We start from the raw sequence: 18,546 nt of genomic DNA, 5'->3' as shown, positions 1-18,546 counted from the left end.
AATCTCATTTTTTTCTTTTTTTTGCCTTTTCTGGAAATTAGTGAAGGCAGCGCATCAAAGGTGCGCAATGCTGGTGCGAACCCGGGAGCGCTCCGATGTGTGCTCCAAGGTGCGGCGTGCACGAAGTCCGAGCCCGGTTTGCCCCGGGTGCGCACCTCGCGTGCACCTTCGCCGGGGTGAGCACCTTGGCTGGGTTGCGCGCCCTGGTGCGTACCAAGGAGCGCTCTGAAGTGTGCTCCAAGGTGCGGCGTGCACGAAGTCGGAGCCCGGTTTGCCCCGGGTGTGCACCTCGGGTGCGCACCTCGCGTGCACCTTCGCTGCGGTGGGCACCTTGGCTGGGTTGCGCGCCTTGGTGGGCACCATGCAGTGCACGAAGTCGGAGCCCGGTTTGCCCCGGGCGCGCACCTCCGCCAGGGTGGGCACCTTGGTGCGCACAACTTGCCTGGGCTGCGCACCAGGAAGGGCTCAAGATGGCACCCGCGTTCCGTTTTTTTCACTATCTTTCAGAACGGAAATTTTAAAATATCGTTTTTTTTTGCCTTTTCTGGAAATTAGTGAAGGCAGCGCATCAAAGGTGCGCAACGCTGGTGCGAACCTGGGAGCGCTCCGATGTGTGCTCCAAGGTGCGGCGTGCACGAAGTCGGAGCCCGGTTTGCCCCGGGTGCGCCCTGGTGGGCACCATGGTGCGCACCAAGGAGCGCTCCGAAGTGTGCTCCAAGGTGCGGCCTGCACGAAGTCGGAGCCCGGTTTGCCCCGGGTGTGCACCTCGGGTGGGCACCTTGGTGCGCATGCCTTGCCTGGGCTGCGCACCAGGGCGGGCTCAAGATGGCACCCGCGTTCCTTTTTTTTCACTATCTTTCAAAACGGAAATTTTAAAATCTCATTTTTTTTTGCCTTTTTCTGGAAATTAGTGAAGGCAGCGCATCAAAGGTGCGCACCTCGCTGCCCACCACGGTGCGCAACGCCGGTGGGCACCCGGGAGTGCTTCGAAGTGTGCTCCAAGGTGCTGCGTGCACGTTGTCGGAGCCCGGTTTGCCCCGGGTGCGCACCTCGCGTGCACCTTCGTCGGGGTGGGCACCTTGGCTTGGTTTGCCCCGGCTGCGCTCCGAAGCGGGGTTATTGGAGCGCCGCCTCTTTTTTTGTCGGAGCGTTTGGTGGGGTTTCTCGCATTGGCTCTTCCGAGGCCCGGTTGCCACCCTGGCGCGCACGAAGTCGGAAGTAGGGTTAATTGCCCGGGTGCGCACCTTTGCCAGGGTGGCACCTTACCTGGGCTGCGCACCAGGGCGGGCTCAAGATGGCACGCGCGTTCCGTTTTTTTCACTATCTTTCAAAACGGAAATTTTAAAATCTCCTTTTTTTTTTGCCTTTTCTGGAAATTAGTGAAGGCAGCGCATCAAAGGTGCGCACCTCGCTGCCCACCTTGGTGTGCTCTGAGGTGCGCACCCGGGAGCGCTACGAAGTGTGCTCCAAGGTGCGGCGTGCACGTTGTCGGAGCCCGGTTTGCCCCGGGTGCGCACCTCGCCTGCACCTTGGCCGGGGTGGGCACCTTGGCTGGGTTTGCCCAGGGTGCGCTCCGAAGCGGGGTTACTGGAGCGCCCCCTCTTTTTTTGTCAGAGAGTTTGGTGGGGTTTCTCGCATTGGCTCTTCCCAGGCCCGGTTGTTGGGTGCGCTCCCACCCTGGCGCGCGCGAAGTTGGAAGTTGGGTTAATTGCCCGGGCGCGCACCTTCGCCAGGGTGGGCACCTTGGTGCGCAAACCTTGGCTGGGCTGCGCACCAGGGCGGGCTCAAGATGGCACCAGCATTCCCTTTTTCTCACTATCTTTCAAAACGGAAATTTTAAAATCTCATTTTTTTTTTGCCTTTTATGGAAATTAGTGAAGGCATCGCATCAAAGGTGCGCACCTCGCTGCCCACCTTGGTGTGCTCCGAGGTGCCCACCACGGTGCGCAACGCCGGTGCGAACCCGGGAGCGCCCCGATGTGTGCTCCAAGGTGCGGCGTGCACGAAGTCGGACCCCGGTTTGCCCCGGGTGCGCACCTCGCGTGCACCTTGGTGCGCACACCTTGGCTGGGTTGCGCGGCCTGGTGGGCACCATGGTGCGCACCAAGGAGCGCTCCGAAGTGTGCTCCAAGGTGCGGCGTGCACGAAGTCGGAGCCCGGTTTGCCCCGGGTGCGCACCTTCGCCGCGGTGGGCACCATGGCGTGCACGAAGTCGGAGCCCGGTTTGCCCCGGGTGCGCACCTCGCGTGCACCTTCGCCGGGGTGGGCACCTCGGCTGGGTTGCGCGCCCTGGTGCGCACCAAGGAGCGCTCTGAAGTGTGCTCCAAGGTGCGGCGTGCACGAAGTCGGAGCCCGGTTTGCCCCGGGTGTGCACCTCGCGTGCACCTTCGCTGCGGTGGGCACCTTGGCTGGGTTGCGCGCCTTGGTGGGCACCATGCAGTGCACGAAGTCGGAGCCCGGTTTGCCCCGGGCGCGCACCTCCGCCAGGGTGGGCACCTTGGTGCGCACAACTTGCCTGGGCTGCGCACCAGGAAGGGCTCAAGATGGCACCCGCGTTCCGTTTTTTTCACTATCTTTCAGAACGGAAATTTTAAAATATCGTTTTTTTTTGCCTTTTCTGGAAATTAGTGAAGGCAGCGCATCAAAGGTGCGCAACGCTGGTGCGAACCTGGGAGCGCTCCGATGTGTGCTCCAAGGTGCGGCGTGCACGAAGTCGGACCCCGGTTTGCCCCGGGTGCGCACCTCGCGTGCACCTTGGTGCGCACACCTTGGCTGGGTTGCGCGCCCTGGTGGGCACCATGGTGCGCACCAAGGAGCGCTCCGAAGTGTGCTCCAAGGTGCGGCGTGCACGAAGTCGGAGCCCGGTTTGCCCCGGGTGCGCACCTCGCGTGCACCTTCGCCGCGGTGGGCACCATGGCGTGCACGAAGTCGGAGCCCGGTTTGCCCCGGGTGCGCACCTCGCGTGCACCTTCGCCGGGGTGGGCACCTTGGTGTGCAGACCTTGGCTGGGTTGCGCGCCCTGGTGGGCACCATGGTGCGCACCAAGGAGCGCTCCGAAGTGTGCTCCAAGGTGCGGCCTGCACGAAGTCGGAGCCCGGTTTGCCCCGGGTGTGCACCTCGGGTGGGCACCTTGGTGCGCATGCCTTGCCTGGGCTGCGCACCAGGGCGGGCTCAAGATGGCACCCGCGTTCCTTTTTTTTCACTATCTTTCAAAACGGAAATTTTAAAATCTCATTTTTTTTTGCCTTTTTCTGGAAATTAGTGAAGGCAGCGCATCAAAGGTGCGCACCTCGCTGCCCACCACGGTGCGCAACGCCGGTGGGCACCCGGGAGTGCTTCGAAGTGTGCTCCAAGGTGCTGCGTGCACGTTGTCGGAGCCCGGTTTGCCCCGGGTGCGCACCTCGCGTGCACCTTCGTCGGGGTGGGCACCTTGGCTGGGTTTGCCCCGGCTGCGCTCCGAAGCGGGGTTATTGGAGCGCCGCCTCTTTTTTTGTCGGAGCGTTTGGTGGGGTTTCTCGCATTGGCTCTTCCGAGGCCCGGTTGCCACCCTGGCGCGCACGAAGTCGGAAGTAGGGTTAATTGCCCGGGTGCGCACCTTTGCCAGGGTGGGCACCTTACCTGGGCTGCGCACCAGGGCGGGCTCAAGATGGCACGCGCGTTCCGTTTTTTTCACTATCTTTCAAAACGGAAATTTTAAAATCTCCTTTTTTTTTTGCCTTTTCTGGAAATTAGTGAAGGCAGCGCATCAAAGGTGCGCACCTCGCTGCCCACCTTGGTGTGCTCTGAGGTGCGCACCCGGGAGCGCTACGAAGTGTGCTCCAAGGTGCGGCGTGCACGTTGTCGGAGCCCGGTTTGCCCCGGGTGCGCACCTCGCCTGCACCTTGGCCGGGGTGGGCACCTTGGCTGGGTTTGCCCAGGGTGCGCTCCGAAGCGGGGTTACTGGAGCGCCCCCTCTTTTTTTGTCAGAGCGTTTGGTGGGGTTTCTCGCATTGGCTCTTCCCAGGCCCGGTTGTTGGGTGCGCTCCCACCCTGGCGCGCGCGAAGTTGGAAGTTGGGTTAATTGCCCGGGCGCGCACCTTCGCCAGGGTGGGCACCTTGGTGCGCACACCTTGGCTGGGCTGCGCACCAGGGCGGGCTCAAGATGGCACCAGCATTCCCTTTTTCTCACTATCTTTCAAAACGGAAATTTTAAAATCTCGTTTTTTTTTTGCCTTTTATGGAAATTAGTGAAGGCATCGCATCAAAGGTGCGCACCTCGCTGCCCACCTTGGTGTGCTCCGAGGTGCCCACCACGGTGCGCAACGCCGGTGCGAACCCGGGAGCGCCCCGATGTGTGCTCCAAGGTGCGGCGTGCACGAAGTCGGACCCCGGTTTGCCCCGGGTGCGCACCTCGCGTGCACCTTGGTGCGCACACCTTGGCTGGGTTGCGCGGCCTGGTGGGCACCATGGTGCGCACCAAGGAGCGCTCCGAAGTGTGCTCCAAGGTGCGGCGTGCACGAAGTCGGAGCCCGGTTTGCCCCGGGTACGCACCTCGCGTGCACCTTCGCCGGGGTGGGCACCTCGGCTGGGTTGCGCGCCCTGGTGCGCACCAAGGAGCGCTCCGAAGTGTGCTCCAAGGTGCGGCGTGCACGAAGTCGGAGCCCGGTTTGCCCCGGGTGCGCACCTTCGCCGCGGTGCGCACCATGGCGTGCACGAAGTCGGAGCCCGGTTTGCCCCGGGTGCGCACCTCGCGTGCACCTTCGGCGGGGTTGCGCGCCCTGGTGGGCACCATGGTGCGCACCAAGGAGCGCTCCGAAGTGTGCTCCAAGGTGCGGCGTGCACGAAGTCGGAGCCCGGTTTGCCCCGGGTGCGCACCTCGCGTGCACCTTCGGCGGGGTTGCGCGCCCTGGTGGGCACCATGGTGCGCACCAAGGAGCGCTCCGAAGTGTGCTCCAAGGTGCGGCGTGCACGAAGTCGGAGCCCGGTTTGCCCCGGGTGCGCACCTCGCGTGCACCTTCGCCGCGGTGGGCACCATGGCGTGCACGAAGTCGGAGCCCGGTTTGCCCCGGGTGCGCACCTCGCGTGCACCTTCGCCGGGGTGGGCACCTCGGCTGGGTTGCGCGCCCTGGTGCGCACCAAGGAGCGCTCCGAAGTGTGCTCCAAGGTGCGGCGTGCACGAAGTCGGAGCCCGGTTTGCCCCGGGTGCGCACCTCGCGTGCACCTTCGCCAGGGTGGGCACCTCGGTGCGCACACCTTCTCAATGTTTTCTTGCCTTTTCTGGAAATTGGTGAAGGCAGCGCATCAAAGGTGCGCACCTCGGTGTGCTCCGAGGTGCGAACCCGAGAGCGCTCCGAGGTGCCCACGAAGTCGAAAGTCGGGTTAATTGCATTGTTTTCCCCGGGTGCGCTCCGAGGTGCGCAACATCGGCGCGCACCAAGGAGGGCTCCGAAGTGTGCTCCAAGGTGCGCACGATGGCGTGCACCTCTGGTGCGCACGATTCGGAGCTCGGTTTGACCGGGGTGCGCACACCTTGGCTGGGTTGCGCACCTTTTGTGCGCTCCAAGGTGCGCACGAAGTCGGAGCTCGGTTTGCCCCGGGTGCGCACCTTCGCCAGGGTGCGCACCTTGATGCGCACGCCTTGGCTGGGCTGCGCACCTTGGTGGGCGCCATGGTGCGCACCTTTCGTGCGCTCCAAGGTGCGCACGAAGTCGGAGCTCGGTTTGCCCCGGGTGCGCACCTTGGTGGGCGCCATGGTGCACTCCGAGGTGCCCAAGATTGGTGCGCACCAAGGAGCGCTCCGAAGTGCGCTCCAAGGTGCGCGCGAAGTCGAAAGTTGGGTTAATTGTCCGGTTTGCCTCGGGTGCGCACCTTGCGTGCACCTTCGCCAGGGTGGGCGCCTTGGTGCGCACACCTTGGCTGGGCTGCGCACACCTTGGCACCCGCGTTTCCTTCATTTTAAATTTTTTTTTTTTACAATCTCTCAAGTGGGAAATTCTATAATCTCAACTTTTTTTGCCTTTTCAGGAAACTTTTGAATGGAGCGCATCATTGGTGCGCTCCGAAGTGTGCTCCAAAGCTCTCTCCAGCTGCGTGCACCTGCCCCGGCCGCGCACCCGGCCCCGCCCAGCTTCGCTCACCTGTCCCGGGCGTCTGGTGCGGAACCTTAGAGTAAGAAACATCACCGTGCACCTTGGCCAACGTGCGCGACTCGACCGAGCGCGCACTGGCCGAGGTGCACACCGATTTCACCTGGGTGCGCGCGCAGCACCTCGGGCGCACCGGGGTGCGCGCACAACGCCCGGGTTGCACCGTGGCCTGTGTGCTCGGGGCGCCTCGGGTGCGCGCTCGGTGTCGCCCCCGCGCGCGCGGTAGTGCGGGCAGCGCACCCCGGCCCGGCCCGGCCCCGACGAGAACGCAAACGGGCAAAAGGTTTATTCAAATAGCATTGCGACGCCCGGCGAAAAACTAAAAAAGGGTGCAACACCGGGACTTCCCGGGAGGTCACCCATCCCAGTACTACTCCGGCCCAAGCGCGCTTAACTGCGGAGTTCTGATGGGATCCGGTGCACTAATGCTGGTATGATCGCACCCGTTATGAGCTTGTCGCAGTGTGTACTTAGCAAACCGCGACCCACGTGCGAATCCACCCCGGCCACCCACCCCCGTCGAGGTGCACACCCTCCCTCGCGAAGTGCGCCCCGTTCGCCAAGTGTGAGCCCTGCCCGGGTGCGCGCACCTTGCTAGGGCGTCGGGTGTGCACCCGGCCCGGCCTACGTGCGTGCACCTGGAGGGGGCGTCGTGTGCGTGCAGTGTCCCGTCTGCAACGCGGTGCCCACACACCACCTCGGGCGCAACGACCTGCGCTCACATGTGGGCCGAGTGCACCTTGGTGCATGTTCGGGGCGCCTCGGGTGCACGCTCGATCTTGCCCCGGTGCACCAAGGCGCTCGGTTTGCCCCGGGTGCGCACTTGGTGCAAGGTGGGCACCCAAAATAGGGATCAAGCACCAAAACACAAGTTTCGGGATGCAAAATGGGACCCAAGGACCACAAATGCGTTCCAAGACCCATGATGGGTCCACGAGAACAAAAATGTGTTCCGAGACTTAATAAACAAATATTGGGTTTTAGGAGAAGAAACATGCTCTGATGCCCAAAACGAGAATCGACCCCGAAAAGGCCACAGGCCAAAAGTGGGATGCGAGACAAAAAAAAATGGGACCCGAGGACCAAAATTGGGTTCCCAGGTCGAAGACAGGGCAACCGGACAAGAAACGACCTCTAAGGCTCGAAATGAGTCCCGACGACTAAAACTTGACAAGAAGCACCCATCAGGCACCCAACTCGACACCCATGGGATGCCGACCCACCCGGGCTTCCACCTAGCACACCTTGGCACCCACCCACCCTCGCACCCAACCTCGCACCCAACTTAGCACCTTTGAACCCACATTGGCACTCACCCTGACCCTGGCACCTTGGAACCCACATTGGCACTCACCTTGACCCTGGCACCCACCTTTGCACTCACCTTGGGACCCACCCTGGCTCCCACCTCGGCACCCACCCAGACACCCACCTTGGTTCCTTGGCACCCACCTTGGATCCTTGGCACCCACCCCGACACCCACCTTGGCACGCAACTTGGCTACTTGCCACCCACCTTGGCTCCTTGACGCCCACCCCGACAACCACCCCGTGACCTACCCTGGCTAGGGTTGGTGCACACCCACCCTGGTGCCCACCTTGGCACCCACCCTATGACCCACCTTGGCACGCACCTTAGTACCCACCCCGTTACCCACCCTAGGACCCACCCCGTGACCCACCTTGGCCAGGGTGGGTGCACCCACCCTGGTGCCCACCTTGGCACCCACCCATCCTAGCACCCAGCCTGTGACCGGGCTTGGAACCCAACCTTGCACCCGCACCCGTCTTGGCCAGTGTGGGTGCGCACCCATCCTGGCACCCACGTTGTGACACACCCTTTAACCCACGCACCCTAGCACCCACGTTGGCACCCACCTTGGAACCCAACCTAGCAACTTGGCACCCACCCCGTGACCCACCTTGGCATCCACCATAGCAGTCGCCGACTTGGCACCCACCTCGGCACCCACCTTGACACTTGTGGACCCACCTTGCCACTCACCCTAGCATCGACCCATCCTAGCACCCACCCTGGCACCTTTGCACCCTAGCACTCACCCATCCTAGCACCTAACCTGTGACCCACCTTGACACTCACCCTCGCACCCACCTTGGAACCCAACCTAGCACCCACCCACCCTGACACCAACCCTAGCACCTACCCACCCTTGCACCCACCCTGTGACCCATCTTGGCACCCACCCATCCTACCACTCAACCTATCACCCACCTTCTCACCCACCTTGGCATCCACCTTAGCACCCACCCACACTGGCACCTTGGCACCCACCTCGGGCAAGGTGGGTGCACACCCACCCTGGCACCCAATTTAGAACCCACCGAGCATGTTACCCACCTTGGCACCCACATTGCAGCCCACCCTAGTACCCACCCTATGACCCACATTGGCATCCACACCCTAGCACCCAGGCACCTCGACACCCGCCTTGACACCCACCCTAGCACTGAACCTGTGACCCACCTTGGAACTCACCCTAGAACCCACCCACCCTGTGAACCACCTTGGCATCCACCTTAGCACCCACCCACCTTGGCACCCACTCTAGCACTCACCCATCCTAACACCCAACTTGTTACCCACCTTGGCACCCGCCCTCGCGTCCACCTTGAAACCCACCCTAGCACCCACCCACGCAGGAGCCCACCTTGGCACCCAACCTAACACCCACGCATCCTGGCACCCAACTTGTGACCCACCTTGGAACCCACCCTAGTACCCACCTTTGAACCCACTATATCACCAACCCACCTTGGCACCCACCCTATGACCCTCTTTGGAATCCACCCTAGCACGCACCCACCCTGGCACCCACCATGGAGCGCACCCTAGCACCCACCCACCTCGGCACGCACCTCAACACCCACCTTGGTGTGCGCACTGCGCCAACCTCTCAAAGACCCTATGTGGTGCGCTCCAAAGTGTACACCTTTGGTGCGCTCCAAGGTGCGCACCTTTGGTGCACACCGAGGTGCACACCAAAGTGTGCACCGAGGTGAGCACCAAAGTGCACTCCAGGGTGCACACCAAGGCGTGCACCTTTGGTGCGGTCAATGCAAACGAATTCGGAAGTTGGGGTCGATGTCCTAATCGCTGCTGCAGACTACACGTATGAGAATCGGACAAATAGCTTTATATAGGGGAGGTGTTGCGTTTGATGGGTCGACTCCCCTGGTTGTGTGCACTGCACCAACTTCAAAGACCCTGTCTTGTTTAAGAAGTCAAAAGTTGGGGTGGATGTCCTAATCATTGCTGCAGTCTACGCATGTATGAGAATCAGACAAATAGCTTATATAGGGGAGGTGTTGCATTCGGTGGGTTGACTCCCCTGGTTGTGCGCACTGCGCCAACCTCAAAGACCCCGCATAGCAGAAGAAGTCGGAAGTCGGATTTTGGTGAGCACCAAGGCGTGCACCTTTGGTGCGGTCAACGCAGACGAATTCAGAAGTTGGGGTGGATGTCCTAATCGTTGTTGCAGGCTACACATGTATGAGAATCAGACAAATAGCTTATATAGGGGAGGTGTTGGGTTTGATGGGTCAACTCCCTTGGTTGTGCGCATTACGCCAACCTCAAAGACCTTGTTTTCGTTAAGAAGTCAAAAGTTGGGGTCAATGTCCTAATGGCTCCTGCAGGCTACACATGTATGAGAATCGGACAAATAGCTTATATAGGGGAGGTGTTGGGTTTGATGGGTCGACTCCCCTGGTTGTGCGCATTACGTCAACCTCAAAGACCTTGTTTTCGTTAAGAAGTCAAAAGTTGGGGTCGATGTCCTAATTGCTCCTGTAGACTACACATGTATGAGAATCAGACAAATAGCTTATATAGGGGAGGTGTTGGGTTTGATGGGTTGACTCCCCTAGTTGTTCGCATTACACCAACCTCAAAGACCTTGTTTTCGTTTAGAAGCCGAAAGTTGGGGTCGATGTCCTAATTGCTCCTGCAGGCTACGCATGTATGAGAATCAGACAAATAGCTTATATAGGGGAGGTGTTGGGTTTGATGGGTCGACTCCCCTGGTTGTGCGCATTGCGCCAACCTCAAAGACCCTGCATTGCGGATGAAGTCGAAAGTCAGAGTTTGGTGTGCTACAAGGTGTGGTCGAAGGTGCTCACCTAGGTGTGCACCTTTGGAGCACAGGAAAAGTGCCCTCCAAAAGTGCGCACCTTTGGAGTGCACAAAAGTGCCCTCCAAAAGTGCGCACCTTTGGAGCGCAGAAAAGTGCCCTCCAAAAAGTGCCCTCCAAAAGTGCGCACCTTTGGAGCGCAGAAAAGTGCCCTCCAAAAAGTGCCCTCCAAAAGTGCGCACCTTTGGAGCGCAGAAAAGTGCCCTCCAAAAAGTGCCCTCCAAAAGTGCGCACCTTTGGAGCGCAGAAAAGTGCCCTCCAAAAAGTGCCCTCCAAAAGTGCGCACCTTTGGAGCGCAGAAAAGTGCCCTCCAAAAAGTGCCCTCCAAAAGTGCGCACCTTTGGAGCGCAGAAAAGTGCCCTCCAAAAAGTGCCCTCCAAAAGTGCGCACCTTTGGAGCGCAGAAAAGTGCCCTCCAAAAAGTGCCCTCCAAAAGTGCGCACCTTTGGAGCGCAGAAAAGTGCCCTCCAAAAAGTGCCCTCCAAAAGTGCGCACCTTTGGAGCGCAGAAAAGTGCCCTCCAAAAAGTGCCCTCCAAAAGTGCGCACCTTTGGAGCGCAGAAAAGTGCCCTCCAAAAGTGCGCACCTTTGGAGCGCACAAAAGTGCCCTCCAAAAGTGCGCACTTTTGGTGCGCACCAAGGCGCTGGTTCGGTCGTTGCAGGCGAGTTCGGAAGTTGGGGTCGATGTCCTGAGCGGAGGTGCAAACTACACAGGTGTCGGAATCGGACAAATAGCTTATATAGGGGAGGTGTATGCTTCGATGGGTCGACTCCCCAGGTTGAGCGCACCGCGCCAACCTCAAAGACCCTACGGTATGGATGAAGTCAGAAGTTGGGTCCGATGACCGATTCGATTAGTAGGTATGCTCATGAGGTCGGAATTTGGGTCCGATGACCTGCCATGTGCAGGAAGGCGAATGTTGACACTGTGCGTTGCAAGGTGCACACCAAGGCGCTGGTGCGGTCTTTTTAGTCGAGTTCGGAAGTTGGGGTCGATGTCCTGATCGGAGGTGCAAGCTACACAGGTGTGGGAATCGGACAAATAGCTTATATAGGGGAGGTGTATGCTTCGTTGGGTCGACTCCCCGGGTTGAGCGCACCGCGCCAACCTCAAAGACCCTACGGTATGGATGAAGTCGGAAGTTGGGTCCGATGACCGATTCGATATGTAGGCATACTCGCGAGGTCGGAATTTGGGTCCGATGACCTGCCACGTGCAGGAAGGCGAATGTTGGCACTGTGCGTTGCAAGGTGCGCACCAAGGCGCTGGTTCGGTCGTTGGAGGCGAGTTCGGAAGTTGGGGTCGATGTCTTGATCGGAGGTGCAAACTACACAGGTGTGGGAATCGGACAAATAGCTTATATAGGGGAGGTGTATGCTTCGTTGGGTCGACTCCCCGGGTTGAGCGCACCGCGCCAACCTCAAAGACCCTACGGTATGGATGAAGTCGGAAGTTGGGTCCGATGACCGATTCGATATGTAGGCATACTCGCGAGGTCGGAATTTGGGTCCGATGACCTGCCATGTGCAGGAAGGCGAATGTTGGGACTGTGCGTCGCAAGGTGCGCACCAAGGCGCTGGTGCCGTCGTTGCAGTCGAGTTCGGAAGTTGGGGTCGATGTCCTGGTCAGAGGTGCAAACTACACAGGTGTGGGAATCGGACAAATAGCTTATATAGGGGAGGTGTATGCTTCGATGGGTCGACTCCCTGGGTTGAGCGCACCGCGCCAACCTCAAAGACCCTACAGTATGGATGAAGTCGGAAGTTGGGTCCGATGACCGATTCGATACGTAGGCATATTGGCGAGGTCTGAATTTGTGTCCGATGACCTGCCATGCGCAGGAAGGCGGAATTTGGGTCCGATGACCGAGTTGATGGCGTGCCATGCGCAGAAAGGCGGAATTTGGGTCCGATGACCGAGTTGATGTTGATGGCCCGCCATGCACAGGAAGGCGGAATTTGGGTCCGATGACCGATTTGAAGGCGTGCCATACGCAAAAAGGCGGAGTTTGGGTCCGATGACCGAGTTGATATTGATGGCCCGCCATGCGCAGGAAGGCGGAATTTGGGTCCGATGACCTGACATACGCATGGAGTCCGACTCGGGGGCCGATGTTCGATTCGATGACTTGCATTGTGGGTAAAGTCGGAAGTTGTGGTCTTTGACCCGATTCGATGACCAGACTTCGGCTGCTTGAGAATCGGACAAATAACTTATATAGGGGAGGTAGTGTTCTCGAGCATCCTCCCCCCGTGCCCGTTTATGTCGATTGATGCTGGTGCTCGACTGGTTGGAGCGCTCGGATGCAAAAATCTTGCACCAGGATTTATCGATTGTGATGGACACGGCAAGTCTCCTGATTGCTATGCAGGAGCTCATCGTGAATCTCTATGCGGCCTTGGTATGGACTCGACCTGCGGAATGGTTCGGCAATGGTAGTCGCTCCAACACGTCCTTGCAATGGCCACAGAGGTGATTCGACTAGAGCTCCAGTCTAGCTTTTGGGTTGCTTGGCGGACTGGTATAGCCGCGATCGAGTTCCGGCCATGAACGTTTTAGATAGCTCTTGGGCTTTCTGGGACGGAAGTCGGAAGTTTGGGCTGTTGTCCGATTTGATGACCATTCTTCGGATGTGTGAGAATCGGACAAATAACTTATATAGGGGACTGTGTTGTCTCACGCAGCCCCCTCCGTGCCCCTCTATCTCGACCGATGTTGGTGCTTGAAAGGGTTGGGATCGCTCGGATTTATAAACGTGCACCACCATTTGTCGAGTGTGAGGGACGCGGCAGGTCTCCTAAATGCTATGCGGGCGCTCTCTGAGAATCTCTATCCGGCCTCGACACAGACTAGTCTTGCTGAATGGTTTGGCACTGGTAGTCGATCCAACACGTCGTTGTTGTGGCCGCCTAGGCGATTCGATTCGAGCCCCCGTCTAGCTTTTGGGTTGCTTGGCGGATTTTGCCCTATCCGCAAGTGAGCTCGGTCCCTAAACGTTCGAGAAACCCGATTGCTATGCGCCGACTCTCTTTCTTGCGAGCCTCCATCTAGCTTTTGGGTCTCTACGGAACGGAAGTCGGAATCTGGGACCGTTGTTTGATTCGACGAGGCAGACTACGGTTGTGCGAGAATCGGACAAATAACTTATATAGGGGAGGTGTTGACTGGAGCATTCTCCCCCGTGCCCCTCTAACTCGACCAATGCTGGCGCTCGAACGGTGGTAGCGCTCGGATTTTCATTGAGCGCCAGCATTGGTCGATTTAGAGGGGCATGCGAGATTCCCGAATGCTATGCGAGGGCTCTAACGGAAATGTCTATTGGTTTCGGTATGGATGCAATTGCGAGTGGTTCGGCAAAGGTAGTCGTTCCGATGCGTCCATGTCGTGGCCAAATCGATAATTCGATTTGAGCCCTCGTATAGCATTTGGGTCTCTCGATGTGATTCCGCATTCCAGTCCCTTTGGGCACTGCTTGAGCCGCATCCCAGGGGGTTCCCTTCCCAATAATCTGCCTCGCAACCCGATTGCTATGCGGTGAGGCTCCTCGGCCGCCTCGGAACTATCTGTGTATCAGACGCATCGCGGGATAAGGGGTTGGCAACGGTAGTCGCCCCAAGCGCGTCCGATGCTTGGACCATTCCGAGGCGGCCCTGAAGCCTCTTCCGTCTAGCCGTTGGGTCCTTCTCGCCGCATCCCTCGCCTCGCACCCCGATTGCTATGCGGTGAGGCTCCTCGGCCGCCTCGGAACTATCTGTGTATCGGACGCGTCGCGGGATAAGGGGTTGTCACTGGTAGTCGCCCCAAGCGCGTCCGATGCTTGGACCATTCCGAGGCGGCCCTGAAGCCTCTTCCGTCTAGCCGTTGGGTCCTTCTCGCCGCATCCCTCGCCTTGCACCCCGATTGCTATGCGGTGAGGCTCCTCGGCCGCCTCGGAACTATCTGTGTATCGGACGCGTCGCGGGATAAGGGGTTGTCACTGGTAGTCGCCCCAAGCGCGTCCGATGCTTGGACCATTCCGAGGCGGCCCTGAAGCCTCTTCCGTCTAGCCGTTGGGTCCTTCTCGCCGCATCCCTCGCCTCGCACCCCGATTGCTATGCGGTGAGGCTCCTCGGCCGCCTCGGAACTATCTGTGTATCGGACGCGTCGCGGGATAAGGGGTTGTCATTGGTAGTCGCCCCAAGCGCGTCCGATGCTTGGACCATTCCGAGGCGGCCCTGAAGCCTCTTCCGTCTAGCCGTTGGGTCCTTCTCGCCGCATCCCTCGCCTCGCACCCCGATTGCTATGCGGTGAGGCTCCTCGGCCGCCTCGGAACTATCTGTGTATCGGACGCGTCGCGGGATAAGGGGTTGTCACTGGTAGTCGCCCCAAGCGCGTCCGATGCTTGGACCATTCCGAGGCGGCCCTGAAGCCTCTTCCGTCTAGCCGTTGGGTCCTTCTCGCCGCATCCCTCGCCTCGCACCCCGATTGCTATGCGGTGAGGCTCCTCGGCCGCCTCGGAACTATCTGTGTATCGGACGCGTCGCGGGATAAGGGGTTGTCACTGGTAGTCGCCCCAAGCGCGTTCGATGCTTGGACCATTCCGAGGCGGCCCTGAAGCCTCTTCCGTCTAGCCGTTGGGTCCTTCTCGCCGCATCCCTCGCCTCGCACCCCGATTGCTATGCGGTGAGGCTCCTCGGCCGCCTTGGAACTATCTGTGTATCGGACGCGTCGCGGGATAAGGGGTTGTCACTGGTAGTCGCCCCAAGCGCGTCCGATGCTTGGACCATTCCGAGGCGGACCCGAAGCCTCTTCCGTCTAGCCGTTGGGTCCTTCTCGCCGCATCCTTCGCCTCGCACCCCGATTGCTATGCGGTGAGGCTCCTCGGCCGCCTCGGAACTATCTGTGTATCGGACGCGTCGCGGGATAAGGGGTTGTCACTGGTAGTCGCCCCAAGCGCGTCCGATGCTTGGACCATTCCGAGGCGGACCCGAAGCCTCTTCCGTCTAGCCGTTGGGTCCTTCTCGCCGCATCCCTCGCCTCGCACCCCGATTGCTATGCGGTGAGGCTCCTCGGCCGCCTTGGAACTATCTGTGTATCGGACGCGTCGCGGGATAAGGGGTTGTCACTGGTAGTCGCCCCAAGCGCGTCCGATGCTTGGACCATTCCGAGGCGGACCCGAAGCCTCTTCCGTCTAGCCGTTGGGTCCTTCTCGCCGCATCCCTCGCCTCGCACCCCGATTGCTATGCGGTGAGGCTCCTCGGCCGCCTTGGAACTATCTGTGTATCGGACGCGTCGCGGGATAAGGGGTTGTCACTGGTAGTCGCCCCAAGCGCGTCCGATGCTTGGACCATTCCGAGGCGGACCCGAAGCCTCTTCCGTCTAGCCGTTGGGTCCTTCTCGCCGCATCCCTCGCCTCGCACCCCGATTGCTATGCGGTGAGGCTCCTCGGCCGCCTTGGAACTATCTGTGTATCGGACGCGTCGCGGGATAAGGGGTTGTCACTGGTAGTCGCCCCAAGCGCGTCCGATGCTTGGACCATTCCGAGGCGGCCCCGAAGCCTCTTCCGTGTAGCCGTTGGGTCCTTCTCGCCGCATCCCTCGCCTCGCACCCCGATTGCTATGCGGTGAGGCTCCTCGGCCGCCTTGGAACTATCTGTGTATCGGACGCGTCGCGGGATAAGGGGTTGTCACTGGTAGTCGCCCCAAGCGCGTCCGATGCTTGGACCATTCCGAGGCGGCCCCGAAGCCTCTTCCGTGTAGCCGTTGGGTCCTTCTCGCCGCATCCCTCGCCTCGCACCCCGATTGCTATGCGGTGAGGCTCCTCGGCCGCCTTGGAACTATCTGTGTATCGGACGCGTCGCGGGATAAGGGGTTGTCACTGGTAGTCGCCCCAAGCGCGTCCGATGCTTGGACCATTCCGAGGCGGACCTGAAGCCTCTTCCCTCTAGCCGTTGGGGCTTTCTCGCCGCATCCCTCGCCTCGCACCCTGATTGCTATGCTGTGAGGCTCCTCGGCCGCCTTGGAACTATCTGTGTATCGGACGCATCGCGGGATAAGGGGTTGGCAGTGGTAGTCGCCCCAAGCGCATCCGATGCTTGGACCATTCCGAGGCGGCCCTGCAGCCTCTTCCGTCTAGCCGTTGGGGCCATCTCGCCGCATCCCCCACCTCGCACCACGATTGCTATGCGGTGAGGCTCCTTGGCCGCCTCGGAACTATCTGTGTATCGGACGCATCGCGGGATAAGGGGTTGTCACTGGTAGTCGCCCCAAGCGCGTCCGATGCTTGGACTATTCCGAGGCGGCCCTGCAGCCTCTTCCGTCTAGCCGTTGGGGCCATCTCGCTGCATCCCCCACCTCCTCGGCCGCCTCGGAACTATCTGTGTATCGGACGCATCGCGGGATAAGGGGTTGGCAGTGGTAGTCGCCCCAAGCGCGTCCGATGCTTGGACTATTCCGAGGCAGCCCTGCAGCCTCTTCCGTCTAGCCTTTGGGGCCATCTCGCCGCATCCCTCGCCTCGCACCCCGATTGCTATGCGGTGAGGCTCCTCGGCCGCCTGGGAACTATCTTCGTATCGGACGCATCGCGGGATAAGGGGTTGTCACTGGTAGTCGCCCCAAGCGCGTCCGATGCTTGGACTATTCCGAGGCGGCCCTGTGGCCTCTTCCGTCTAGCCGTTGGGGCCATCTCGCCGCATCCCCCACCTCGCACCCCGATTGCTATGCGGTGAGGCTCTTCGGCCGCCTTGGAACTATCTTCGTATCGGACGCATCGCGGGATAAGGGGTTGTCACTGGTAGTGGCCCCAAGCGCGTCCGATGCTTGGACTATTCCGAGGCGGCCCTGCAGCCTCTTCCGTCTAGCCGTTGGGGCCATCTCGCCGCATCCCCCACCTCGCACCCCGATTGCTATGCGGTGAGGCTCCTCGGCCGCCTTGGAACTATCTTCGTATCGGACGCATCGCGGGATAAGGGGTTGTCACTGGTAGTCGCCCCAAGCGCGTCCGATGCTTGGACTATTCCGACGCGGCCCTGTGGCCTCTTCCGTCTAGCCGTTGGGGCCATCTCGCCGCATCCCCCACCTCGCACCCCGATTGCTATGCGGTGAGGCTCCTCGGCCGCCTTGGAACCATCTTCGTATCGGACGCATCGCGGGATAGGGGGCTGTCACTGGTAGTCGCCCCAAGCGTGTCCGATGCTTGGACCATTCCTAGGCGGCCCTGAAGCCTCTTCCGTCTAGCCGTTGGGGCCTTCCCGCCCCATCCCTCGCCTCGCACCCCCGATTGCTATGCGGTGAGGCTCCTCGGCCGCCTTGGAACCATCTGTGTATCGGACGCATCGCGGGATAAGGGGTTGGCACTGGCAGTCGCCCCAAGCGCGTCCGATGCTTGGACCATTCCGAGGTGGCCCTGAAGCCTCTTCCGTCTAGCCGTTGGGGCCTTCCCGCCCCATCCCTCGCCTCGCACCCCGATTGATATGCGGTGAGGCTCCTCGGCCGCCTTGGAACTATCTGTGTATCGGACGCATCGCGGGATAAGGGGTTGGCACTGGTAGTCGTCCCAATCGCATCCGATGCTTGGACCATTCCGAGGCGGCCCTGCAGCCTCTTCCGTTTAGCCGTCGGGGCCTTCCCGCCGCATCCCTCGCCTCGCATCCCGATTCCTATGCAGTGAGTCTTCTCGGCCGCCGCGGAACTATACCTGTTATTGCTACTGCATCCTTCGGCTGGTAACCTCCTCTGCCGCCTTGGAACGTTCTCTTTGTCGGACGCGTCGCGGGATAAGGGGTTGGCACTGGTAGTCGCCCCAAGCGCGCCCGATGCATAGACCGCTCCGAGTCGACCTTGCTTTCAGCCTCTCACATGCATAGACCTCTCTGAGTCGACCCTGCAGCCTCTCACGTTTAGCCTTTGGAATCTCGCCTCACAACATGATTGCTATCCTTGATGCATCCCTTGCCTCGAGCCCTGATTGCTTTCTTGGCTGCATCCCTCCTCTCCTCACAGCCCGGTTGTCATCACTGCTTCATCCGTCGCTTCATGCATTCTGGCTGCTGGGCCCTTCCCACCGCACACCTCGATTGCTATCTCTTCTGCATCACACACCCCGATTGCTATCTCTGCTACATCCCTCGGCTCTCACTTCTGCATCCTTCGCCTCACACCTCGATTGCTATCAATGCTGCATCCGTAACCTCACACCCCGATTGCTATGCGGGGAGGCTCCTTGGCCGCCTTGGAAATTTCTGTGTGTCGGACGCACCGCGGGATAAGGGGTTGGCACTGGTAGTCGCCCCAA

General features: G+C 60.3%; 1 non-coding gene across 1 annotated transcript; it reads right to left on the bottom strand.

Annotated features, from left to right (window-relative positions):
• Positions 1-6,451: 6,451 nt before the first annotated feature.
• LOC131866186 (5S ribosomal RNA) lies at positions 6,452-6,570 on the bottom strand. The gene has a single exon (XR_009364817.1). It is a non-coding gene; the product is annotated as a 5S ribosomal RNA (ribosomal RNA).
• Positions 6,571-18,546: the final 11,976 nt, after the last annotated feature.

Source organism: Cryptomeria japonica, unplaced genomic scaffold (assembly GCF_030272615.1).
Source record: "Cryptomeria japonica unplaced genomic scaffold, Sugi_1.0 HiC_scaffold_133, whole genome shotgun sequence".
Lineage (NCBI taxonomy): Eukaryota > Viridiplantae > Streptophyta > Pinopsida > Cupressales > Cupressaceae > Cryptomeria > Cryptomeria japonica.
This window is presented reverse-complemented; position numbering and strand designations above follow the sequence as displayed.